This window comes from Elephas maximus, chromosome 4, assembly GCF_024166365.1.
Source record: "Elephas maximus indicus isolate mEleMax1 chromosome 4, mEleMax1 primary haplotype, whole genome shotgun sequence".
NCBI classification, from domain to species: Eukaryota; Metazoa; Chordata; class Mammalia; order Proboscidea; family Elephantidae; genus Elephas; species Elephas maximus.
This window is the reverse complement of record NC_064822.1, coordinates 57,129,268-57,155,367: the sequence shown is the minus strand read 5'-3', so window position 1 is coordinate 57,155,367 and position 26,100 is coordinate 57,129,268. Positions and strand designations below refer to the sequence as shown.

Genomic DNA, 26,100 nt, shown 5'->3' with positions numbered 1-26,100 from the left:
AAAATGCCATGGGTTGGGTCAGGTACATCTTAATCATCAAAGTGACATCTTTGCTTTTTAAAACTATAAAGAGGCATTTTGCAGCAGATTCGCCCAATGCAATATGTCATTTGATTTTTTGAGTGCTGCTTCCATGGACATTGATTGTCGATTCAAGTAGAATGAAACCATTGATGACTTAATTTTTTTCTCCACTTATTGTGATGTCGTTTATTGGTCCAGCTGTGAGGATGTTCCTTTTCTTCACGATCAGGTGTAATCCATACTGACGGCTGTAGTCTTTGATCTCTCAGTAAGTGTCTAAAGCAGTCTTCATTTTCATATATGTCATCCCATTGCCTTCTTGCCTGCATGGTTTCTGCCGAATAATCAGAGCTTAGTTTTATTGTTTCTCTTCTGTATGTGACTTTTTGTTTTTCTTGAGCTGCTTGCAGGATTTTGTCTTTGTCTTTGGTTTTAGCGAGTGTGGTTTTGATGTGCCTTGGTATTTTTCTTTTGGGGCATACCTATATGGGTTTGTTAAGCCTCTCAGATGGTCAGCTTTTCATCATTCATGGTATTAGGGAAGTTTTCTCTCAGCAGTTCTTCAGTGGTCCTCTCTGTATTTTCTGTTTTCTCTCCCTGTTCTGGAATTCGATCACTCACAAATTTTTGCTTTTGATTGTATCTCACATAATTCTCAGGGTTTCTTCATTTTTCTTCATTGTTTTTTCTGATTTTTTCTCAAACAGAGTTGTGTCCAAGTGTTTGTCTTCAGTTTCGCTGATTCTGTCTTTCATTGTTTCAAACCTGTTCCTCAGCCCTTCTGTGACACTGTCCATTTCTGAAATCTTGTTGTTTATCTTTTGAATATCTAATTGTTGTTTTTGTACAATTTCTAGTTGTGAATTTATTTGGGCATTTTGTTCCTATATTACTTTCCTGAATCGTTCGGTTTTTTTTGGTCTGTATTTTCCATGAATTTGTCTGCCTTTTCCAAAAATTTGTCTATTTTTTCCTCATTTTTGCTTCAACTCCTGGATTGCTGTGAATATTAGAGATTTGAATTCCCTGTCAGGTAGTTCTAGTGCCTTTTCTTCTACTGGAAAGTCATCAGTGTTTTATATTGGATGCCTACTGGACCCCTCCTATCCTGTTTTTTATATGTTTTGATATTATCTGCTGTCTTTGGGAGGTTCAGTAGTTATTCATTTCTTGATTGTAGATTCGTTTTGTCCTGATTTTTTGTTTTATTTGGTTATGTCTGAGAAGGTGGGCTGTGTAATCTTTGTGGTTTGCTTGTCTGTGGTCATGATACTTTTCACCTCTTTGTCCAATGGGCAGGACCAGTTATTCAGCTGTGGTGCAGCAGGGCAGGTCCAGCTGAAGGGGAGGGGCTGGGACGGGTTGTTTGTGGCACATACTAGGGCCGACAAGGCAGGCCAGGAATCAGTGCTGGGCAGGTTCCAGTAGGCCATGCCTGTGCTACTTGAGGGTGTGATGTTCAGTGCATGGTGCAGGTAGGCAGGAAAGAAGGGGGAGGTTGTGATGTGTGAAGCTAATAGGGGTGTGGGAAAGAGGAGAGAGAGGAGAGAAAAACAAACAAGCAAACAAAGAGAAAAAAAAGAGCGCTAAGGGAATTTGTCGTTGGAGTGGAGAGATGAGAAACTGAGAAATGGAGAAAAAGGGAAAAAGAAAGAAAAAAATAACGATAAAAATTTGGAAAAGAAAAGCCCCCAGGAGTCCCAGAGTCCCACTGGTGGGTTTGCTAAAACCAGGGAAGTGGCTCCCAGGCTGCGCAGTATAGCCCGGCTACATGGGGTATGGATGTTACACGCACCAGGTATTCAGGAGGCAGGAAAAGAAGATAAATGTAGAGAGATGAGAACTGAGAAATGAAGACAGACAGAAAGGAAAAAAAAAAGAAAGAAGTACAAAAGAAAAAAAAAAATGTCCTCAGAGATCCCACCTATGTGGCTGCGCAGATTGGGGGAGTGGCTTCTAAGCCATGCAGTGCAGCCCAGCTAGATAGGCTCCCAAGCTGCGAAAAGAAAAAGAAAACAAACAAACAGAACAGAACAAAGCAAAACAAGGAAAAAAAAAAAAGCCCCAGTGATCCTACCAGTGTAGTGTCGCATGCCAGGGGTGTGGTTCCCCAGTAGAGTGTGTCTTCACAGCCTTTCAAGAAGAAGCAAAGATGGCACACGGAGCCAGGTGTTACAGGGGGAGGAGGGGAAGGTGGTAGGAGGCACAGAAGAAACCAAAAGAGATGGAAAGAACCGACACCAGCTCAGGGGCTCGGCCAGTGTGGGCAGGACAAATCCAAGCAGCCTGAGGCCAAAGCAGTTGCCTCCTGGCCAAGAGACTGTGGCTGGCAGAGAGCAGAGGAGGCTGAAGCGGGGGCAGAAGGAGGCGGAGAAGTGAGGACCACTTGTTTTCCCGGCTGCAGGCCTGTCTCAAGAATGGGGGTGAGTGCTGCAGCTAGGTCCTTTAACTTGTCGTGGCCCCAGGGACTACTGGTCCCAGACATGCTCCTAACCTAATCTCAAGGTTCTCTAAGAGAATGGCTGCTCTTTCAAAGGTGTCATGTACTGTGCCATTACAAACAAGATTTTAGCCATATCCTGATATTTCTCTAACAGGATTTTTATCAACAAAATTTATATATCATTCCTGATATTGAGAGGGAGTATTCACATTGCTCAGAGAATACCCTCCTTACTTTCCATGCAACTTAAAATAAAACCCAGAGCCTTACCATGGTCTACCAGGCCATCTACAATTTGGCTTCTGACTCCTTCTGCAACTGTATCTTGGACCCAGTTTCTGCCACCCTGGCCTCTCTGATGCTGTGTGAACACGCCGTACTTCCTCAGGGCCTTTGCACCTGCTGCTCCCCTCCCTGGACCACTCCCACCCTTGTCTGTGCTGGGTGGCTCCTTTCCACTCTCAGGTCTCAGCTTCTCAAAGAGGCCAAGCTGTCTGGAGTAGCCGCCTGCTGGGCACTCTCTATTCCTGTCTAGTTCCTCTATAGCATTCACTGCCATCTATAAATATTAGTTTGCATGTTAAATGTTGCTCCCCCCATGTTTATCTTTTTCTCCACTACATCCTCAGAGCTTAAAACAGTTTCTGCACTGTAGAAGGTGCTCAGTAAATATCTGTTATTGTTGATATCTTAGGACAGCAGACTTTGTCATTATGTTGCATTTTCCTTGCTAGAAATAAGCCCATTTTCCCATCCTTAATAGTTTTCTGTGGGCAATTGAGTTATTCATATAACAAGTATTGATTCAGCCGTGTCCCAGGTGCTGGGATTTAGGATATAGTTCCTGAACTTCAGGGGCTTTTGTTTTAGTAACTTCTACCATACACAAATAGCGAGTTCTCAGTATTCCAAAATCTCCAAGTCTTTTATTCGCTCAAACTCTGCTCTTAAGACCCATCTCTGGGACCCTGCACGTCACAGGTGCTTTGGGGATGCAGGATAGAGCAGAAATGGAGAAAGAACAGAAAGCCAGAGGAGGCTGTCAGACCTAGCAGTAGGTTCAGGAGAGGCACGGCTGAATCGGCCTCTTGCTCAGGCTGGATCTTCTGCTCCTCTCAAGGGCTCCTAGAACATTCCTCTGCCAGAGGACATATTTCAGCCATGTGCATGACCAGATTGTGAACTGGTGAAGGAGCTTTTAGGAGTTCCTTGAGTGCTCTGTCCCCTGTGCCTTGCACTGCAGGCCCCCAGTTATTGCTGAATGAATGATAATCATCTACCTTGCTAGGCTCTTTTTCCCAAGGGCTGGCAACATCTCTTACTCATCTCTTTGGTCCCAAGTTACCCATCATAAGGACTGTCATGGACTGAATTGTGTCCCTTCAAAAATATGTGTCAATGGTGCTGGCATAACTGGATATCCATTTGCAAAAAAATGAAACAGGACCCATACCTCACACCATGCACAAAAACTAACTCCAAGTGGATCAAAGACCGAAACATAAAGACTAAAACGATAAAGATCATGGAAGAAAAAATAGGGACAACTCTAGGAGCCCTAATACAAGGCATAAACAGAATACAAAACATTACCAAAAATGATGAAGAGAAACCAGATAACTGGGAGCTCCTAAAAATCAAACACCTATGCTTATCTAAAGACTTCAACAAAAGAGTAAAAAGACCACCTACAGACTGGGAAAGAATTTTCAGCTACGATATCTCTGACCAGCGCATGATCTCTAAAATCTATATGATTCTGTCAAAACTCAACCACAAAAAGACAAACAACCCAATCAAGAAGTGGGCAAAGGATATGAACACACACTTCACTAAAGAAGATATTCAGGCAGCTAACAGATACATGAGAAAATGCTCTCGATCATTAGCCATTAGAGAAATGCAAATTAAAACCACGATGAGATTCCATCTCACTCCAACAAGGCTGGCATTAATCCAAAAAACACAAAACAATAAATGTTGGAGAGGCTGCGGAGAGATTGGAACTCTTACACACTGCTGGTGGGATTGTAAAATGGTACAACCACTTTGGAAATCTATCTGGCATTATCTTAAACAGTTAGAAATAGAACTACCATACAACCCAGAAATCCCACTCCTCGGAATATACCCTAGAGAAATAAGAGCCTTCACACAAACAGATATATGCACACCCATGTTTATTGCAGCTCTGTTTACAATAGCAAAAAGCTGGAAGCAACCTAGGTGTCCATCTACGGATGAATGGGTAAATAAATTGTGGTATATTCACACAATGGAATACTACGCATCGATAAAGAACAGTGACGAATCTGTGAAACGTTCCGTAACATGGAGGAACCTGGAAGGCATTATGCTGAGCGAAATTAGAGGCAAAAGGACAAATATTGTATAAGACCACTATTATAAGATCTTGAGAAATAGTATTAACTGAGAAGAACACATACTTTTGTGGTTACGAGGGGGGGAGGGGGAGAGGGAGGGAGAGGGTTTTTTATTGATTAATTAGTGGATAAGAATTGCTTTAGGTGAAGGGAAAGACAACACTCAATACATGGAAGGTCAGCTCAATTGGACTGGACCAAAAGCAAAGAAGTTTCCGGGATAAAATGAATGCTTCAAAGGTCAGCGGAGCAAGGGCGGGGGTTTGGGGACCATGGTTTAAGGGGACTTCTAAGTCAATTGGCAAAATGATTCTATTATGAAAACATTCTGCATCCCACTTCTAAATGTGGCGTCTGGGGTCTTAAATGCTAACAAGCGGCCATCTAAGATGCATCAATTGGTCTCAGCCCACCTGGAGCAAAGGAGAATGAAGAACACCAAGGTCACATGACAACTAAGAGCCCAAGAGACAGAAAGGGCCACATGAACTAGAGACCTACATCATCCTGAGACCAGAAGAACTAGTTGTTGCCTGGCCACAATCGATGACTGCCCTGACAGGGAGCACAACAGAGAACCCCTGAGGGAGCAGGAGATCAGTGGGATGCAGACCCCAAATTCTCATAAAAAGACCAAACTTAATGGTCTGACTGAGACTAGAGGAATCCTGGCGGCCATGGTCCCCAAACCTTCTGTTGGCCCAGGACAGGAACCATTCCCGAAGACAACTCATCAGACATGAAAGGAACTGGACAGTAGTGGGGAGAGAGATGCTGCTGAAGAGTGAGCTAATTATATCAGGTGGACACTTGAGATTGTGTTGGCATCTCATGTCTGGAGGGGGTGTGGGAGGATAGAGAGAGTGGGAAGCTGGCAAAATTGTCACGAAAGGAGAGTCTGGAAGGGCTGACTCATTAGGGGGAGAGCAAGTGGGAGTACGGAGTAAGATGTATGTAAACTTATATGTGACAGACTGACTTGATTTGTAAACGTTCACTTGAAGCTCAATAAAAGTTAATAAAAATAAATAAACAACAACAACAAAAAAATATGTGTCAACTTGGTTAGGCCATGATTCCTAGTATTGTGTGGTTGTCTTCCATTTTGTGATTGTAATTTTATGTTAAAAGAATTAGGGTGGGATTATAACAGCACCCTTACTCAGGTCACCTCCCTGATCCAGTGTAAAGGGAGTTTCCCTGGGGTGTGGCCTGTACCACCTTTTATCTCTCAAGAGATAAAAGGAAAGGGAAGCAAGCAGAGAGTTGGGGACCTCATACCACCACAAAAGCAGCACCAGGAGCAGAGTGCGACCTTTGGATACAGGGCCCCTGCACCTGAGAAGCTCCGATCAGAAGAAGATTGAGGATGAGGATCTTCCTCCAGAGCTGACAGAGAGAGAAGGCCTTTCCCTGGAGCCGATGCCCTGAGTTTGGACTTGTAACCTACTAGACTGTGAGAAAATAAACTTCTCTTTGTTAAAGCCGTCCACTTGTGGTATTTCTGTTACGGCAGCACTAGATGACTCAGACAAGAACCCAGTGAAGTCTTTTTGAATATCATTTGAAAAGGACTAATAGGAAAAAGTTCTTGCCCTTACTTCACTGTTGTACTTTGAGCACATAGAACAACAACTGACGTAAAAAGATTACCTACAGCCTGGGAAAAAGTTTTTAGCTATGACATTTCCGATCAGCACCTGATCTCTAAAATCTACGTGATACTGCAAAAACTCAACTACAAAAAGACAAATAACCCGATTAAAAAATGGGCAAAAGATATGAACAGACAGTTCACTAAAGAAGACATTCAGGTAGCTAACAGATATATGAGGACATGCTCATGATCATTAACTATTAGAGAAATGCAAATCAAAACTATAGTGGGATTTCATCTTACTCCAACAAGGCTGGCATTAATCCAAAAAACACAAAAGAATAAATGTTGGAGAGGCTGTGAAGAGATTGGAACACTTACATACTGCTGGTGGCAATGTCAAATGGTACAACCACTTTGGAAATCGATTTGGCGCTTCCTTAAAAAGCTAGAAATAGAACTACCATACCATCTAGCAATCCCACTCCTTGGAATATATCCTAGAGAAATAAGAGGCTTTACATGAACATATATATGCACACTCATATTTATTGCAGCACTGTTTACAATAGCAAAAAGATGGAAGCAACCAAAGTGCCCATCGGCGGATGAATGGATCAATAAATTATGGCATATTCACACAATGGAATACTATGCATCAATAAAGTACAGTGATGAATCTGTGAAACATTTCATAACGTGGAGGAATCTGGAAGGCATTATGCTGAGTGAAATTATTCAGTTGCAAAAGGACAAATATTGTATAAGACCACTATTATAAGAACTTGAGAAATAGTTTAAATAGAGAAGAAAATATTCTTTGAGGGTTACGAGATGGGTGAGGGAGGGAGGGTGGGAGAGGGGTATTCACTAATTAGATAGTAGATAAGAACTACTTTAGGTGAAGGGAAAGACAGCACACAATACAGGGGAGGTCAGCACAACTGGACTAAACCAAAAGCAAAGAAGTTTCCTGAATAAACTGAATGCTTCGAAGGTCAGCGTAGCAGGGCCAGGGGGTTGGGTACCATGGTTTCAGGGGACATCTAAGTCAATTGGCATAATAAAATCTATAAGAAAACATTCTGCATTCCACTTTGGAGAGTGGCGTCTGGGGCCTTAAACGCTAGCAAGCAGGCATCTTAAGATGCATCAATTGGTCTCAGCCTACCTCGATCAAAGGAGAATGAAGAACACCAAGGACACAAGGTAATTACAAGCCCAAGAGTCAGAAAGGGCCACAGAAAGCAGAGACTACATCAGCCTGAGACCAGAAGAACTAGATGGTGCCCGACTACAACCGATGACTGCCCTGACAGGGAACACAACAGAAAACCCCTAAGGGAGCAGGAGAGCAGTGGGATGCAGACCCCAAATTCTCATAAAAAAGCCAGATTAGTGGTCTGACTGAGACTGGAAGGACCCCAGTGGTCATGGTTCCCAGACCTTGTGTTGGCCCAGGACAGGAACCATTCCCGAAGCCAACTCTTCAGACAGGAGATTGGACTGGACAATGGGTTGGAGAGAGATGCTGGTGAGGAGTGAGCTTCTTGGATCAGGTGGACACTTGAGACTATGTTGGCTTCTCCTGCCTGGAGGGGAGATGAGAGGGTAGAGGGGCTTAGAAGCAGGCAGAATGGACAGGAAAAGACAGAGTGGAGGGAGAGAGTGGCCTGTCTCGTTAGGGGGAGAACAATTGAGAGTATGTAGCAAGGTGTATATGGGTTTTTGTGTGAGAGACTGACTTGATTTGTAAACTTTCACTTAAAGCACAATAAAAATTATTAAAAAAAAAAGAACGGCTGACACATAGTGGGTCTTCAGTAACTATTTGCTGAAGGAATTTATAATTTATAAATGAATGGCAGGAGTCTCACATGTCAACATGGGAGAGTCTTTAACAGTAGAACAGGTGGCCCTTCCTCTGCTCTGTCACTCTTCATCCTACTTCCCTTCCCCCTCACTATCACAGGGATGGGAAGCTGGTGAGAATGCGTTGAAGGAGGCTGTTTTGTGCATTGTAGGATGTTGATCAGCATCCCTGGTCTCTATCCCCTACATGCCAATAGCACCTCTGTCCCAGTGAAGACAAAGATGTCTCTAGATATTGCTAAAAGTCTGGGGCGGGGGGGGGGTGCAAAACCACCCCTGGTTGAGAACCACCCTTCTAAAGTATCTCAATTTTTTTCCTATCTCTCCTTATTTCATCGTTGTTGTTGTTAGCTGCTGTTAAGTTGGCCCCTGACTCATGGCGACCCCATGCACAATGGGATCTGACTGTTGTAATCCACAGAATTTTCATTAGCTGGTTTCTTAGAAGGAGATCATCTGTTGCATGGAAGGTGAGAATCCTATCATTGAATCCCAGCTATCCTTGCTTCCCTTTTAGTTCTCCCTCAGTCTTTTGGAGTTAATCCATTTTGCATCTTATTTCCATACTTTTTTTTAATGCTTGAGTGCAGGCCCTTTGGTATCCGACATCAGTTATGGCAGCAGCTGTTTGTCCCTGCCCCTCCCCACCAGGGCATCTCTCACCCTGTTCCCAGATGAATCATGCCACTGCTTTAGGTCCCTCTTCAGTTCAGATTTTTTTAGTGACTCCTCATTTCTCTACTGAATAGACTCAGGTATTCAGTACCCTTCAAAATCTTACCCTAAGCTACTCTTCTAGACTTCTATCCAATCACTTCCCTATATTGCAGCCAAATTAGAATTCCTGCCTGCTTATTCTTGCCCATACATTTGCTCCTGTGGGAATCCCTTCTTCTCCTTTTCATACTACCTATATTCTTCAAGGTGCAGCTCAGACTATCTCCATGATCATCCCTGTTGAAAGTGATCTTTTTGTGACTGAGAGCAGACTCCCATAAGGGGCTGTTACAATTGAGTCCCCTCTGAACTAGAACTAGAGTCCCAGTCTGGGTTGTTAGTCACTATGACACTTTTTGCACCTTGTCCTTTATTGTAGTTATTTGTGTTTGTGTCTTACCTTCATCACTAGGTTCATGTTCTTTGAGAGAAGAACTGCCTAGCCTCCATCTTTGAATGCCTATAGGCCCTAGCACCATATGGTAAATTGTCAGTGACCACTTGGTGAATCCATCATTAAGCTGTTTCCTCAGGTAGATTGAGGGATCTTAGGAAAATGCTCAAGGAGCCCTGGTAGCACAGTGGTTAAGCACTCGGTTGCTAACTGAAAGGATGACAGTTTAAACCCACCAGCTGCTATTTGGGAGAACAGACCTGAAGATCTTCTCCTGTAAAGATTATAGTCTAGGAAACCCTACAGGGCATTTCTACTCTGTCCTGTGGCGTCACTATGAATTGGAATCAACTCGACAGCACACAACAACAACAATAACAGGAGAATCCGCACAGCTACTTCCCCACATACATCTCGGACTATACCTAAATCACCTCAGAGAAGTTAATAGCCATCCTATTGATTAAATAAATTGAGGAAGGTGTCCTGTAGCTGAAGAGGTTTTGTTACTTACTGCGTTGTAGTTTAAATAGCATATCGCCATTCAGACTTCAGTTTAGCCTACCAGCGATTTTCAAGCTTTTAAAAGTCTTTGCCTTCCATGCTTTCTTGTTTCCTACCATGGTGCAGTAGAAAGCACCTGGTCTTTAGTGTTTAGTGGACTTGGGTTTGAATCCTGATTCAGTCATGCTCAACCTGATTGACCTTACCCAGTTATTTAGCTTTTTGGAGCTCTAGTTTCTTCATCCATTAAACAGGGATAATAATGCCCAACTCATAAGATTAATATGAGGATTAAATGTGATAATTTATGAGTTAGGGTAATGCCTGACACATAGTATGTACTCAGTAAATGTTAGTTCCCTTCTTTACCTCTTCATTGAAAAAAGGGTATCAAGAAATTGTCACTTAGGTGCTCCAAATACCTGCTCAGAATCTGGTCCAGAGGAATTGAGTGCTTCATAATTTGGTTTGGCTTGACAGCTGAGGCAACAGAAGAGATTTAAAAATTTATTTATAGGATGGCTACTTTTACCAAAGAGCTGAAATTTTGGAATTTTCCTGTAAGGATCCTAGTCTGAGAGGTGGGTTCATGGACCGCAGAAGTGATGCGTTACTCATCTTTGTTCCTCTTTCCCTACTGACAGTCCCATCACCTAGCAACATTTCTACTAAAAAATATTGATAAATTATAAATTTACTGTGGTATTCAGTACTTTTCAAAGGCTAACCTAGTTTTCTAGACTTCTTTCCCACCACTTCCCTGTATTGCAGCCAAGCTAGGATTCCTGCCTCCTCAGGTTTGCTCATGCCATTTGCTCCTCTGGGAATCCCACCCCCCTTCCTTCTCCTCTGGTCCATATTACCAGTTCTTCAAGGTACAGCTCAGATGCCACCTTCCTTACCATTAAATATAAATCAATTACATTGATAAAGTCAATGACATCCAAGGAGGTTGTAATCCCCACTTTGAGAAGGATGGTCTTGAATTACCATATTTTGTCAATACTAAGGACACATTTTGGAAACCTGATGGCATAGTGGTTAAGAGCTACGGCTGCGAATCAAAAGGTCAGCAGTTCAAATCCACCAGGCGCTCCTTGGAAACTCTATGGGGCAGTTCTACTCTGCATATAGGGTCGCTGTGAGTCGGAATCGACTCGATGGCAACGGGTTTGGTTTTTTGGTTTTAAGACACATTTTAACATATTTGAGATCAAAATGTATTTTAAAATCAATATTGTATCTTAATTTAATTGGGAGCATTTTTCTTTCTTAGTGTTACAAAATAATGGTGCATTTTACAATTGGTGGTATCTTAGATTTGGTGAAATAAGGTAATATCATTGATCACTATTTACTTAGTTGATGTCTTGTTGTTTCATGGTGCCTGCCTTAGTATGTTCCCTTGGAAATGTGCTTTCCCTTGTTTAGCCAGACAGTATTTAAGAGTGTTACGTTCATGTTGAACAGCCATTGGCTAAGAGATAGAAAACTCTAGGCAGAGACCAGAAGTCCCGTGGACCCTGGACCCTCAATGCTTGAGTGTGCCTGGCCTTTCTCCAGCCACCTGGGATTCAGAAGTCTAGGATTTCTGCCCCAGTGTTAACAGAGATCTTGGGCAAATGAATTAACTGCTACAAGTCTCTGTTTCCTCATTTGCAAGTGGGTTCACAATGTAGTTCCTCCCTTGACTATTTCATAGAGTTGTTAGGATTAAATAAAATGGAGTGTATGATAGTGGCTTATGACAAATATATGGCATTATTCCAACCTGTAGGGTATGCAGAGTGGAAATGCGACCCAGAGATTTCTTTAAATCCACTGGCAAAACGCAGCCCCAGGTTACTCAGCCATGATTCATAAATGGGACTTGTCTTCTTGTTTGTCTATGTCTAGGACAGTTTTTGAAAACTTTGTAGAAGTTTGTCTGGTAAGGTGAAATAGTATCCCTGAGGATCAGAAAGAATTTACATCCTATAACTAGAGTCTGGGGATTTTTTTTTTTTTTTTTTTTTCATTTTATAAATCCCTGTCTCACTGCCTTGGCACTGGACAGTATTCCAGATAAAATATTGTAACATTAACACAAATATCTTTATCATGAAGGATTAAGTCTAATCTCTATGTACAATGCTTAAGAAATCAAGTTGTGCAGCCCAACAGGTGCTAGTTCAGTCCTGGCTCCGAAACTCCCTGCATTGTGATTACCACACAGAGGTGACCTTGAGCACGTTACCTAAACTCTCTTGACCTGAGTTTCCTGATCTGTTAAAATCCTTAAAGGACTATCATGAGGATTAAACAAAATGCATGGTAAGCGCTTAGCAGGGCCTGGCACATAGAAAGTGCCCAGTAGATGTTAACTCTAATTATGCTTCTAAACAACCACAAAAAATGCTATTGTGCAATTGCCAGTGACTAGTTCTGCTGACATAATCAAAGCTTGGTTATGGCTGGGAAGAAGGGATAGAGCCGGATTTATTTTCATACTTAAAGCATGGCATTAATAAGCTACACAAACATGTCAATTCTACAGTAATCTGACCTCCATATCACTGCATCTTCAGACACATACAGTTTGTTGTATTGTAACCAAATCAGGACTATCCTGGTCAAAACCTATCAGACAGCTTTTTAATACTTCAAGTGAGATTCTGTTAACCATTCCATGTGTTGAGGAATAATCTTAAGTGGCATCTCACTTTTATTTTATTTTTTTTTTAATTTTTTTATTGTGCTTTAGGTAAAAATTTACAGAGCAAATTCATTTCCCATTCAACAGTTTGTACTTAAAGTGTTCTATGACATTGGTTGCATTCCCCTCAATGTGTCAGCGGTCTCCACATTTCCGGCCTGGGTTCCCTGTTTCCTTTCAGCTGGATTTTCTACCCCTCCCTGCCTTCTCATCTTTGCTTTTGGATGGCATCTCACTTTTAAAAGCTGAGAAGACCTGCCCTCAAAAAATGTGTTGCAGGGTGATGGGTGCCCCACTGAAGTCTCTGGTTCAGTAGGGAACATGGACTTCTGAGAAATTATGAACTCACTTCCACAGTCTGTTGGCATTTGGAAGTTAGGGAAGCCTTAGTAGTGTAAAAACTCATAAGCTTCATATATTCTGCCCTCTTTCTATTTCTTTCTCCACCTGCTGCTCTGTATGGCCCCAGCTAAAGGGTGGGGATGCTACTTACTTTTCTTTTTAATCGACTTTACATATGATATAATTTATGTGAAATAATATACATTATAAGTGTACAGGTCAATAACTTCTGACAGATATATATACCCGTGCAGCCGCCACCCCAATAATCAAGATATACAACATTCCTGCTTCCTCAGAGAGTTCCCTCGTCTTCTTTTGCAGTTTCCACGTGCCACTCCACCCCTGACTGAGGCAACCCCTGATCTGATTTCTATCACTTTAGATTAGTTTTACCTATTCTGTAATTTCACATAAATGAAATTATACAAGAATTTTGTGTTTTTTCTTTCAGCTCCTTGGTGTCTGGTTTGTTTGGCTCAGCGTAATGTCTGTAGATTTATCCATGTTGTTGCAGGTATCAGGGGCTCATTCCTTTTTATTGCTGGGTAACATACCGTTGAATGAATACGCCAAAATTTATCTCTTCACTTTTGATAGAACATGGGTTATTGTAGTTCTTGGTTAATATGGCAATCCCTGCCTTTTAATTGGAATGTTTAATCTATTTATATTTAATGCCATCTTTTAACTTTTTATTCTGGATAATATCACACTTACAGAAATGTCACAAAAATACAGAAATCCTATATACCTTCTGCATAGCTTTCCCTAATGTTAACATTTTACATAACCATAGTATAATTATCAATAATAAGAAATGAATGTTATTACAATATTACTAAGTAATTCACAGATCTTATTTGAATTTCACCAATTTTTCTACCATTGTCTTTTTTCTGGCCCCAGATCCACCCCGTTGTCATGTATCCCTCATTTCTTCCAATCTGTGACAGTTCCTCAATGTTTATACTTTTTCATGACCTTGATACTTTTGAAGAGTACATCTGTAGAATGTCCCTCAGTTTGGACTTGTCCGATGTATTCTCGTGATTAGATTGTGGTTATGCATTTATGGCAGGAATACCATACGCATGATGTTGTACCCTTTTCAGTGTGTCATATCAGGGGGTAGGTACATGGTGTCGTTATGTCTTATTACTGGTGATATTAACTTTTGATTATTTAATATAATTTTTTATATGATTTGGTTTAAGTCTACCACTTGCTATTTGTTTTCCATTCATCCCTCTCCATCTTTTTTTCTTTTTAGTGGTTGCTCTAGAGCTAACTCTTCGGGGTCTATTTAGAATCAACAATGTACCTCTTCATGCTCCACACTTCACAAATGTAATAAACTGACAATGAACCCACTGAACCCATTGCCATCAAGTTGATTCAGGCTCATAGCAACCCTATAGGACAGAGTAGAACTGCCCCATAAGATTTCCAAGGAGCAGTTGGTGGATTCAAACTCCCAACCTTTTGGTTAGCAGCGGTAGCTCTTAACCTTTGCACTACAGCACAATTCTATTTACCTGCCCCGCCCCCCTTAGTGTATTGTTATAGCTTTTACTTCCACGTGTATTACAAACTCCACTTTATAGTTTAGTATTTTTGCTTTAAACAGTCAGTGTCTTTTGAGTAAATTATGGAAAGAAAGAAAACTGTCCTTTATATTTACACATTTATTTACCATTTCAGGTGTTTTTCATTCTGTAGATTCAAGCTTCCATCCCAAAGGACATTCTCTAGCATTTCTTGTAGTGCAGGTCTGCTAATAACGAATTCTTGCAGCTTTCATTTATCTGAAAATGTTTTTATTTCATCCTTGTTTTTGAAGGATATTGTTACTAGATGTAGAATTCTGGTTTTCTTTCTTTCAGCACTTTAAAAATGTTCTGTCCTCTGTTGTTTTTGATAAGTTGGCTTTTTAAAGCTTTTTGTTTCTCCGTACATAAGAAGTACAACTTGTACAACTTTCAAGACTTTCTCTTTCAGTTTCATTATGATGTGTCCAGTGTGGTTCTGTTTATGTTTATCATTCTTGGAGTTTGGTGAAACTTTTAGATCTGTAAATTAGTGTTTTTCATCAAATTTGGGACGTTTTTAGCCATTATTTCTTCAGATATTTTTTCTGCAACTATGCTCATCCTCATATCCTGGTAATTCAGTTACACTTATGCTAGACTGATTGATACGGTCCCCCAGGTCCCTAAAACTTTGTTCAGTTTTCTTTAATCCCTTTTCTCTCTGTTCTTCAGATTAGGTGATTTCTATTGATGTGTCTTAACGTTCACTGGCTTTTTTTTTTTTTTTTCCTACCATGACCAATTTGTTGTTACTTTTATGCGGTGAGTTTTTCATTTTACTTATACGTTTTAGTTTTTGAATTTTCACTTGGTTCTTTTTATAGTTTCATTTCTCTGCTGAGTTTTCCTTTTTATTCTCACATTGTGTTTATGTTGTTGTTAGTTGCCGATAAGTCGATTCCAACTCATGGCAACCCCATGTGTGCAGAGTAGAACTGCTCCATAGGGTTTTGAAGACTGTGACCTTTCAGAATCGGATCATCAGGCTTGTCTTCCGAGGTGTCTCTGGGCCATCAACCTTTCGGCTAGTAGTTGGGTGGCCTTTTATGGCACCCAGGGACACCTAATCCCACATTAAGAACATGTTTTTATTTAATTCTTTGACTTACTTGCCTTTAATTCTTTGAATGTAGTTATAATAGTTGTCTTAGTCTTTGTCAGCTTAGTTCAACATCTTGACCATGTTGAGTTTGATTTCTTTTGACTATTTTTTCTCAACATTTTCCTGTTTGTTTATTGTCCAGTGATTTTTTTCTTAAAGAATGTTGGACATTGTGGATAACATGTTTTAGATACTCTGGATTCGGTTATCATCCTCTGAAGTGTGGTAATTCTTGTCAAGCTCCAACTCTGTTAGGTCTTGTTAGGACTTGAATAGGTATTACTCTAGGACATGGTCCTTACTCCTAAAGCATGTCTCAGCTAGATTTTAAGAATGTTAACTGCTACTTACTTTTTTTTAAAATAGTAGCTTTATTTAGATATAACTCACATACCATATTGTTCACCCATATAAAGTGTACAATTTATGGTTTATAATACATTAATAATAAATAATAAATTAATAATTTTTTAATACATTAATAGAGTTGTGCAACCATCACCACAATTTCAGAATGTTTTCACCACTCAAAACGAAACTCCATACCCATTTGCAGTCACTCCCCATTTCTCCCCAATCCTCTCCGCTTTGCCCCCCAGCCCTAAACCAAAACCAAACTCACTGCCATGAGGTCCGTTACAACTTGTAACGACTCCAGCCCTAGGCAACCATTAATCTACTCTCTGTATAGATTTGCCTATTCTGGTCATTTCATATAAATACCAAAAACCCACTGCCGTCGAGTCGATTCCAACTCATAGCAACCCTATAGGACAGAATAGAACTGCCCCATAGAGTTTCCAAGGAGTGCCTGGCGGATTTGAACTGCTGACCTCTTGCTTAGCAGCTGTAGCACTTATCCACTATGCCACCAGGGTTTCCTACTTCATATAAATAGAACCATATAATATGTGGTCTTTTGTGACTTCGCTTAGCATAATGTTTTCAAGATTCATTTATGTTGTACTGTGTATCAGTACTTTATTTCTTATTATGGCTGAAGAATAATCCATTGTATGTCTACCCCATGTTTTATCCTTTCATCATTTGGTGGACATTCGGGCTGTTTCTAAATGGGTTATTATGAAAATAATGTTGTTAACAAACATTTGCATAAAGTTTTTATGTGGGCATTTTTTTTTTTTTGTATGGGGCATATACCTAGAAGAGGAATTACTGGGTCATATGGTAACCTTTTGAGGAACTGTCATACTGTTTTTCAAAGTGGCTGAACCATTTTACAATTCCACCAGCAGCGTATGAGGGTTTCAGTTTGTCTTCATTCTTGCCAATGCTTCTTATTATCTATTATTATTATCTATTATTATTATTATTATAGCCAACTTAGTGGGTGTGGGATGGTATCTGATTGTGTTTTGGTTTGTATTTCCTGGATGGCTAATGATGTTAAGCATTTTATTGGCCACTTGTATATCTTCTTTGGAGAAATGTCTATTTCGATCCCCTGACTATTTAAAAAATTTTTTTTGTCTTTTTATTACTGAGTTGTAAGAGTTCTTTACACATTCACAGTACAAGTCTCTTATCAAATATATGACTTGTAAATATTTTCTCCTATGTCGTAGATTACTTACTTTCTGATGTATTATTTGTGCCACTAATGAAAGTTTGAAACATGTTACGTAGCTAATATATTACCTCTGAGATATCGTGCATTACTTTTCAATAGAGGAAATGACCTGAATATCTTTAGAAAATCTACTCAAGCCATGATAATTTTGACAAAATTTAAATCTTCATTTATCTAGAGTATTTAAGCTGTTTTCTTGTATAATAACTAGAAAATACTCTAAGTGGTCACTAGCTGATGTCTTCAAGATTTTAGGAGCTCAGGCACCTCAGGACATTGCTTTGGGACAGATGGCTTGTGTATCAAAGCTCTACCTGACAGTTGGCTTGTTAAATGGGAGGGTTAATCAAATGAGGCACCTAAGTTAGAGCTCAGGAACTTTATGAGCGTTAAATTCCATAGCAACTTGAGCCTTTATGGCACAGTGTCTCTGCACAATTTTAGAGGTTTAGAGGGATATGAAAGTCCTGTGAAAATAAAAATAAACTCTTTGGAATGGGAACCTTCCAAAGAGTGACATTGTGACAACTCCTCCTTCTCCTAAAATTTTGCATGGTGTATGTCTTTTAGATCAATGTGAATTAAAATTAATTTAGTTTTGTGTTTCATAGCCTTTCTTCAGATAATTGAGCTAATCAGAAGCAACACAGAATTCTGGTCACATATTATTGTTAAGTATTCTGAAGAGTATTTCTAAGAGTCATACTTCAATGGCATGCCCATCACTGATGAGTCAAGTCCCCCATGCCAGGCCATTCTTTCCATCAACTAGCAACCTCGTTCCCTGTTTATGGGAATCATTTTCCAAAGCAGGTGATAATATGAAAATGCTTTGCATGTGTGTGTGACCTCAAGCAAATCGCTTCACTCTGCCATTTGCCCATTTGTGTGGTGGTAAGAATGCTTTGAGGTGTTTTGATTAAAGATGAGGTAGACAAGCCCTGACTTGGAAAGATCTGGATTTGAGAACTAGCTGTCTGACCTTAGACTAATATTTACCTTTCATGAGTAACAGTTTCTTGAGGGCCTGATGTGTGCCCTACCACTTCACTGAGGTGTTGTGAGCAGCACATGAAATAATATATGTGAGAGTGCCTTGGAAACTGCGCTCACGTCCACAAATGCAAAGTATCATAGGATTTTTTTGCCACCTTGTTGCCCCAGTTGGCCATGTCGGAATGGGCAGTAAGAGAACCAGGAGGCCTGGGAGGAGGAGGAATAGGGAACTTCTCACTTCTGACCTTTCGTGAGGTCTCCAAACTGATCGACTGTGCCCCCAGATTGTTTCTGTACAGTCCTGTTTACTAGGTTTTCTGTCTCGCATGGAACTTCCACTGGATGATTTCTGTGGTCTCAGGAGATCTATGAATCCTGTGTTCTTAACTTGCCCTCATTTCAGAGCTGCGGGGGCTTGTCAGCGTTTCAGCATGGTAGATCCATTTGATCCTTACAGAGTTTCTCCTTAGCCATTTCCCTGGGGACACATTTTCTGTCAGCCACCCTATATTAAACATACGTACATACCTCAGGTTGAGGATTTAGGAGGGTACATGAGGTGAAGTGAATTAAATGAATTCCTGTGGAGAGTGGTTTTCCCTCCAACATACTCTGCACTTTCTTCAGAGGTGATCTTTCTTCAGAGGTGAAATAAAAGCTCTTTTTAGGACAGATAACTGGGAAGTGTGGCTCACACCCATGCCAAAAGCTAAGTATAAAATTGGGCTTTTACTGTGTTTGGTTGTTACAGCAGAAGCCAAATTGGGAATCCTGAAATACAGCTGGCCCCTGGGTGGCGTGAGCAGTTTGCTATTGGCTGCTAACCTAAAGGTTGGCAGTTTAAACTTACCCAGGGACACTGTGGAAGAAAGGCCTGGTGATCTGCTTCTGTAAAGCTTACAGACAAAACCCTATGGAACGGTTCTGCTCTGTAGCACACGGGAATAGACTCGATGACAACGAGTTTGGTTTTTTGGTTTTGGAAATACAGCTGAAGACACATAACAATGCAGTGCCTTGTAGGGTCTCTTACTGTAAAGGTAGATAGGTGGCTATAACTGTAATGGAAACCACAACTACCTTCACGGAGACCCCTCACTGCCACTACAGAGAGCTGGGTATCAGACTTTAGCTATCATCTCTGAACCAGTGATAGCGAGCTGTGTATTGTCCCTGGAGCCACACACCTGCCTTTGGCTCTGCACTTTGCTCTTTATTGTAGTTGGTTTTAGCACACATGTGATTAACTCCTTGGCGGCTACACAGAAGTAGTTTTACCATGGGGTGCATGCTGGGGTGATTGAAGACTTGTGTCCTTTCTATAGAGTTCACGTTGGCACTCCAGCACTGACTGGGGCACATGTGAGTCATAATTTGAGAAGGCTATAAACAGTCCAGGAGAAGCTTATAAGTTTAAGGCTTCCCCAGACTTACTCGTTATGAGGAGGGGTCACCACTTGGGTAACCCTTGGCCACCTTTGTCCAGCCTACTGAGATCAACCATCTTCTTCCCGTTTCCTTTGGTACCTTTTTCCCCACCATCCTCTTCGCTGGGATAAGCATAGCTAGCTACTAAAAATACAAAAGATGCTATAATGAGAGGGGTCCTTTTGGTGGAGATTATTTCATTCAAGAAGTATTCATTCCGTGCCTGTTCTGTTGCAAGGTGCTGTGTGAGGTTCTGCTGAACACAAAAATGACTGAGGCGGAGTCCTTGCCTGAAAGGAGCATATGTTGTACTGGTAGGATAAGAAAAACTACACGAATCACTCTATTACAAGGCAGAACCATTTATTACCTCTGGGACATTGGGAGAGTCACTGATCTTCTCTGAGCTTCAACTTTCTCATCCCTAAAATGGGATTTATGAGATTTACCTCAAAGGGTTATTGCTAGGATATTTAAGAATGAAATAAGAACATTCTTTCAATTTGTGTGTATCATTTCTCCAAATGGCTGCTAAGCTGTTGAGACATAAATATTTAAGTTGTTTGGACTTAACTACTTAATAAATGGGACTATTAGGTATTTTAGCCTCAGGGCTCCATGTAAAACTTACTGAGACACTGAAGTGCCACATGCACCAAGAGCTCATCGATTCTTAAGATGCCTTTGGTTTTATGCTATCTTTTTGTTTTCTAGATCACAAAAAAAGAAAAAACATTTCCAGTTACCTATGACACAATGCCTTTAAGACAGTCCTATGAGACTTATGAATTAGTCATGCCAGCCTCTCTTGCTTTGCAATTTCTTTCATCTGTTCCCAAAGATTTGTCCATTTCTCTTGCCTCCAGTTGCATTGCTTGGCCTGTGATAAGCCGCAGCTCAGTAAGAGGTAACGCAATTTCATCTGCTTGTGGATACCTTCCTTCCTTAGGCCCAGTGAAGCTTTTGGTTGTCACTTTGCAAGAAAATATGGAATTTTGGTCATTCCACTGATGACAAACATTTGATTCACCAATACAAATTTTACACTCTGTCATTCTGTGTCCCTGCCTTTCTGTATAACAATAACTTTGTGTTTCAATGCTGAATCATGATGTCCTATTTTTGAAGACATTTTAAAGGGCAATTAAATTTGGCATGTGTAGTATGAACAGTGTACGTTATTCACCTGAAGTGACAACAGTCTGAACAATTGTGACCAAGTTCTGTCATTCAGAGGCAATAACAATTATGTCATGACTGCTGTTTGGCTGACAGCAGTATAATTTGCACTCACACTTCAGAGTTGTTACACTGTGCTGAAATGTGTGCTTGAGTGTCATCTTGAGTGTCAACGTTAGTTGACTGATGGCAGCTTCATGGAATTGTATACTGTCTTGAGAAGGATTGTGAGCTGAGTCCTGGTTCAGCAGGAAAGAGTACTGTAATCAATTACCTATGACTTCCAGTTGATGTCTGGGTAAGGTAAGCGGGAGTGTCGCATGTGAATGAAGATTTCCCTCCTGGGATTAGAGTCTGAAAAACAGATAGAAGACCACTGTGATGGAAGGCCAGGTATAAATTACAGTGGTGCAGTGGCAGAAATGTAAGAGATATCATAAAATAACCAAACCCATTACTTCAAGTTGATACCAACTCATAGCGACCTTACAGGACAGGGTGAAACTGTCCCATAGAGTTTCCAAGGTTGTAATCTTTATGGATGGAGCCCTGGTGGCAGAGTAGTAAAGAGCTCTGCTGCTAACCAAAAGGTTGGCAGTTTGAATCCACCACCTGCTCCTTGGGGCAGTTCTACTCTGTCCGTAGGGTCACTCTGAGTCCAATTCGACTCAACGGCAATTTTTTTTTGTTTTTAATCTTTACAGAAGCAGACTGCCACATCTTTTTCCCATGCAGATGAATTTTTGGTTAGCACCACCGTGCAACCAGAGATATCACAGAGGTAGGTTTTATAAGACGTGTCACCTAAGTAGGCATGGGGAGGTGGCTGTGATTTTAACCTGACTGACTGGAACAGGGTCATAGCACTAATGTAAATAACTAACTTAGGGGCTGAATTGAAGGGGAAGTGGATGGGTTCATTTTTGGACACGTTACATGTGAGGTGGCTGATCTATCCAGGAAAGGAGCCCTGGTGGCGCAACAGGTAAACATTCGGCTGCTAACCACAACGTTGGGAGTTTGAACCCATCCAGTAGCTCCATAAGAGGAAGACCTGGTGATCCAATCCCGTAAATATTACAGCCTAGAAAACCCTATGGGGCAGTTCTACTCTGTCACATTGCTGCTGAGTTGAAATCAACTGGAAGGCACCTGACAACAACAGTCTATCCGGGAAGTTGGAAATAGGGCACTTCAGGGAGCTTGGCCGTGAAGAGAAGGACAGAAATTGGGTAGTAACTTGAGGAGGGTAGGGAGTCAAAGGAAAACTCAGAAGTGGGCTGCAAAGGGGCAGAAGATGCATGGGGAGGGGAGTGTGGTCCCAGAGGCCTCAAAAGGGGCCAGGAGTGAGAGCACTGGTGAAGGGGTTAACCTGTAACTATTCATACCAAGTGGGTAGATTTCAGATAGCCAACTCCTTGCTGTTGACTCAGTTTATCTCAGTTTAAGATATTCATTAGCCCTTTTTACTTTCTTCCTTTTCACCCTAAGGTTATCTGATTTCCTCCTCCTTAGGTCCTGTGGTCACGGTAGGCTTTCATGCTGGTCCCACCTTTTACTTAGTCTACAACCAAGGCTCCTTCTCACCATTCCCTTGGTCACTGAGGTTCCCGATTCCTAGCTCAGCCTTTCTTTATGCCCAAGGAATTTCTGTGAAACTCTCTCACATTTTGCAAAAGAGTTAACTGATTTCCTAACTTATTAGATTTTTTTTTTTATTCTGATCAGAGTTTTACTGACTTTACCTTTCAACCAATTTAGCTTCCTCTCAGAACTTTTTTTTTTTTTCTGTATTATTTCTCTATCCACTTCTGGTCCTCTGGGCTTCTTGTTTTGCCCTTCATCATTTTCGTCATACCCTTTCATAAAGTCATGCCCCATTTCCAGGTTCATTATCTTCTCAGAGTCCATGTTCGTATGTATAAAACCCAAATGCATTTTGATTACTCCAGTTCCATCCCAATGGCTTATTCTCGCTCCATACAGCAATGGATTTTAATGGCTGAAAGGAGAGTTGGAAATTATCTAATCCAGCACTTTCCAACATGTGTTCCTTTCTAGAGTTTAATAGATATTTGGTGAAAAAAAAGGAGGGGGGGAGTGTTGTATGATTAAATAGGTGCTGAGCGCTGGTTTAAGTCAAATTAAACACTTTTTTTTCTAAACCACAGGACTTAAATGTGTTAGTGTACAATGTGAGTCCCTCAGGAGGGGGAGTGTTTCCCATACTTATTTGACTATGGAACCCTCTTTTTTCAGAGGAAGGCACTGATCCAGTTTCCTGCTGTATTTTGCAGATGAGCAAACGCAAAACTATCAAGAGTCTGACATCACTAGAAAGGTTATTTGTCTTAAATAGACTCCAGTGACTGCATCGTGGCTTTAAGAGGAGCCATTGTGACAATACCGTTCCCTGTGACATTTATGTCCCTTTAACAATGCATTCAGTGCGGGTTTTGGCTCTGCTGTGAACAGATGCCGAGGAGAAACAGCTCTGAACTTTCCCAGCTGAAAATAAGAATTAGGTCCAGAATCCAGTGAGATCATAGCCAATTTAAGCCCCTTCTGCAAGGGAAATCTGAGCGGCATTCTGTGGCCCCAAGAGGAAGCTGGACTCTCACTTCTTGGTATGGAGTTGAAATCCTTTCCTGATCCGGCTCCATTTCTGACCTCTCCCCGGGATGGGATGGGCCTCGCATCGCAGCCTTGCAGAGCCCCTTGCCGTTTTCCTGAGCGTGAAGCCCAGATAGTCGTGCTGCGGGCCTTTCCACTTGCTCTTCTGCTGTTTGGAATGTCCTCTGCACCTACGCGGGTTAGATAACCACAGTTACTGCAAGGTTCCCTCAGAGCCACCCTCTCTTCCTGCCTCCCTGACACCCCGCCTCCCCAGAGTTGCTTTCTCCTTAAAGCGCCTGAAGACATCTATATGCAGTCATTCTGATCTAAAACCTAGCATACCCCTTTAAGTACTTGGTGTTAGTCCGTTCCCTTCACCAGACTTGGGCCCTTGCAGGCAGAAGCTGTTTTCCTCTCATTACTGAGTCTGTGGCACCGGAACAGTGCTTGGCCCAGAGCTGGTCCTTGGTGAATATGGTTAAAGGAATGAGCCCTCTTTGGTGAGGCTAAATGGTTAGGGGAACCTTAAGGAATGCCACCAGCTTGGGGAATCCAGTGGAAACCTTTGTGATACAAATGGCTTTTGAGGTAGGACTTGGAGGAAACCATCAGACTGACAAGCAAGAAAGGGAAAAACTCTTCCAGGTGGAGAGCAGAGTGGGGAAGGCAGACGATGGAGACATGACAGGGGAAAAAGGAACAAAGAAGGCAGACGAAATTATGATCCCGGGCAGAGCGGGGGAAGTGAGGTAGGGCAGAGGAGCGTAGGAGAGAGGAGAGCAGTGGTCTTGGCAGAAGAGGGGGTGGAAGGGTTTGAAGGAGGAGAAGTGCAGGGAGGTGGAGGGAGGGGCATTGCAGGCCCCAGGGGTTCCATGCCCATATGGCCTCCAGCTGCCGGGTGGTTTTCTGGCCAATACCTCACCCAGATGTTTGCTCAGTGCCCAGGCCAGGGTCTGGCTGGCTCTCAAACATTTAAATAAGTGAAACCATCTCAGTGGAGGTTGTATTTTTAGCCAGGGGCCCTGGCTGTGGTAGGCGATGACTCTAATCGTCCAGAGAGTTCCTGGAGTGGCAGAAAGGCTCAGCTGGCTGAGTAGAATTCAATTTTAATTCTGACTTCGCCCCTGACAGACTGTGAGATGCTGGGAAAACCACCTGCCCTTTCTAGATCACAGTTTGCCATCTGTAAGCTGAGGAGAATGGTAAATTCCCTTACAAGATATTGAAACATGAACATGGGACGTTTTGCCGCTAAAATGCTATGCCCAAGTGCTAGTCATTGTTCTCTCTGGGTGATAGAGTTTAAAGTGCTTTATCTTTTCATTGCTTATTCACATTTTCTACAGTTTCTGCAAATGAACATGTAATAAAGTGAAACCTGAAAGTTGCTCTTAAAGATGCCAATATGATAAAAACCTTAAAATAGGCAGTATGTATCGGAATTGAATCGATGGCACTGGGTGGGATTGGAATGGCAGCTTTGATCTGTGGTTTCTCTTCTTGAATTCGAAATCGACTTTTTGAAAAAGAGGCAGTTAACTTCTCCATACCTTTTCTGATTATTAAAAGGAAATTTAGAATGCCAGCTATTAAGAAAAACATTAATAGTTAATGTCAGTGGTAACATGCCATTTAAATTAAATTACAGTGTCCCTGGTTGCAGACTGTGTTGGCCTCTTTCTGAGCTGAATATTGTAGAAGTTTCTTTTCTGTGGAAGTGGGAGGGAGGGAACCAGTTGGGGAGAGTCCTTATCTCTCTCTGATGAGTAAGCAGTAGTTTCTGAATGCCTAGAACATTGGATCAACTTCATTCATTCCCTAATGAGGAAGGGTAAAAAGCCTTTTATATGAAAAGTCACAGTTGAAAAGGCCTTGGTGTGTTTTTTGATCCATGGATGCTGCAAACCATCAAATTGGGCAATAGAGAGCTCTGGATCTTTTTCTTTCAACTTACATTTATGTGTCTAGGAGCATAAGAACATAGTCACTCCCTGAACTGAACAATCAGCCTTATATTCTGATAGGGACTCATGGAAAAAGACCTTCGATTTATATGATTACCTGGTAGATTCGCAAATATTATTTATTTTTTTCAAGTTTATCTAGTTAAGGCCTTTAACATAGTTTTTAACTACTGTGTAAGCTCCTTGATAATTTTATTCATCTTTTTATCTTCAGCTCCTTGCACAGTGCCAGGTGCTCAATGTGTTGAATGAATGAATCAGTGGTGTGCTTGGATTTGAATATTCACCCAAGAATCGGAACCCAGCTCTTCCCTGGAACTTTATTTCCTGGATAAAACTGAGTCACAAATCCTTAATTCTCTGAGCCTTCTTATCTGTGACACGGGGAACATGGTACTCACTGCTAGATTATTTGCCCAAGTAAGCGCACTTTGAGCTCTTCAGTCGAAACATGCAGAATTAATACTAACACTTTTTCCCCCAGTACATTTTCTTGAATTTAAGAAATTCAAAATTTGCTCCTTTTAAAACCATTCGAGACTTGTCATGGACTTACGTTAAAAAAAAAAAAAAAAAAGAGCCATTGTTCTACGGAAAGAAAATAACTTGAAACATGTCATCCTGTGACACAGGATTTGCCTCTTTGCCCTCCTCCTCTTT

The 26,100-nt window shown here is 41.4% G+C and overlaps 1 protein-coding gene across 2 annotated transcripts in view; it reads left to right on the top strand.

The window, feature by feature from the left end:
- The window catches only part of WNT5B (Wnt family member 5B), a 132,363-nt gene that overhangs the window by 7,879 nt on the left and 98,384 nt on the right, over window positions 1-26,100 (top strand). The window lies entirely within an intron of this gene.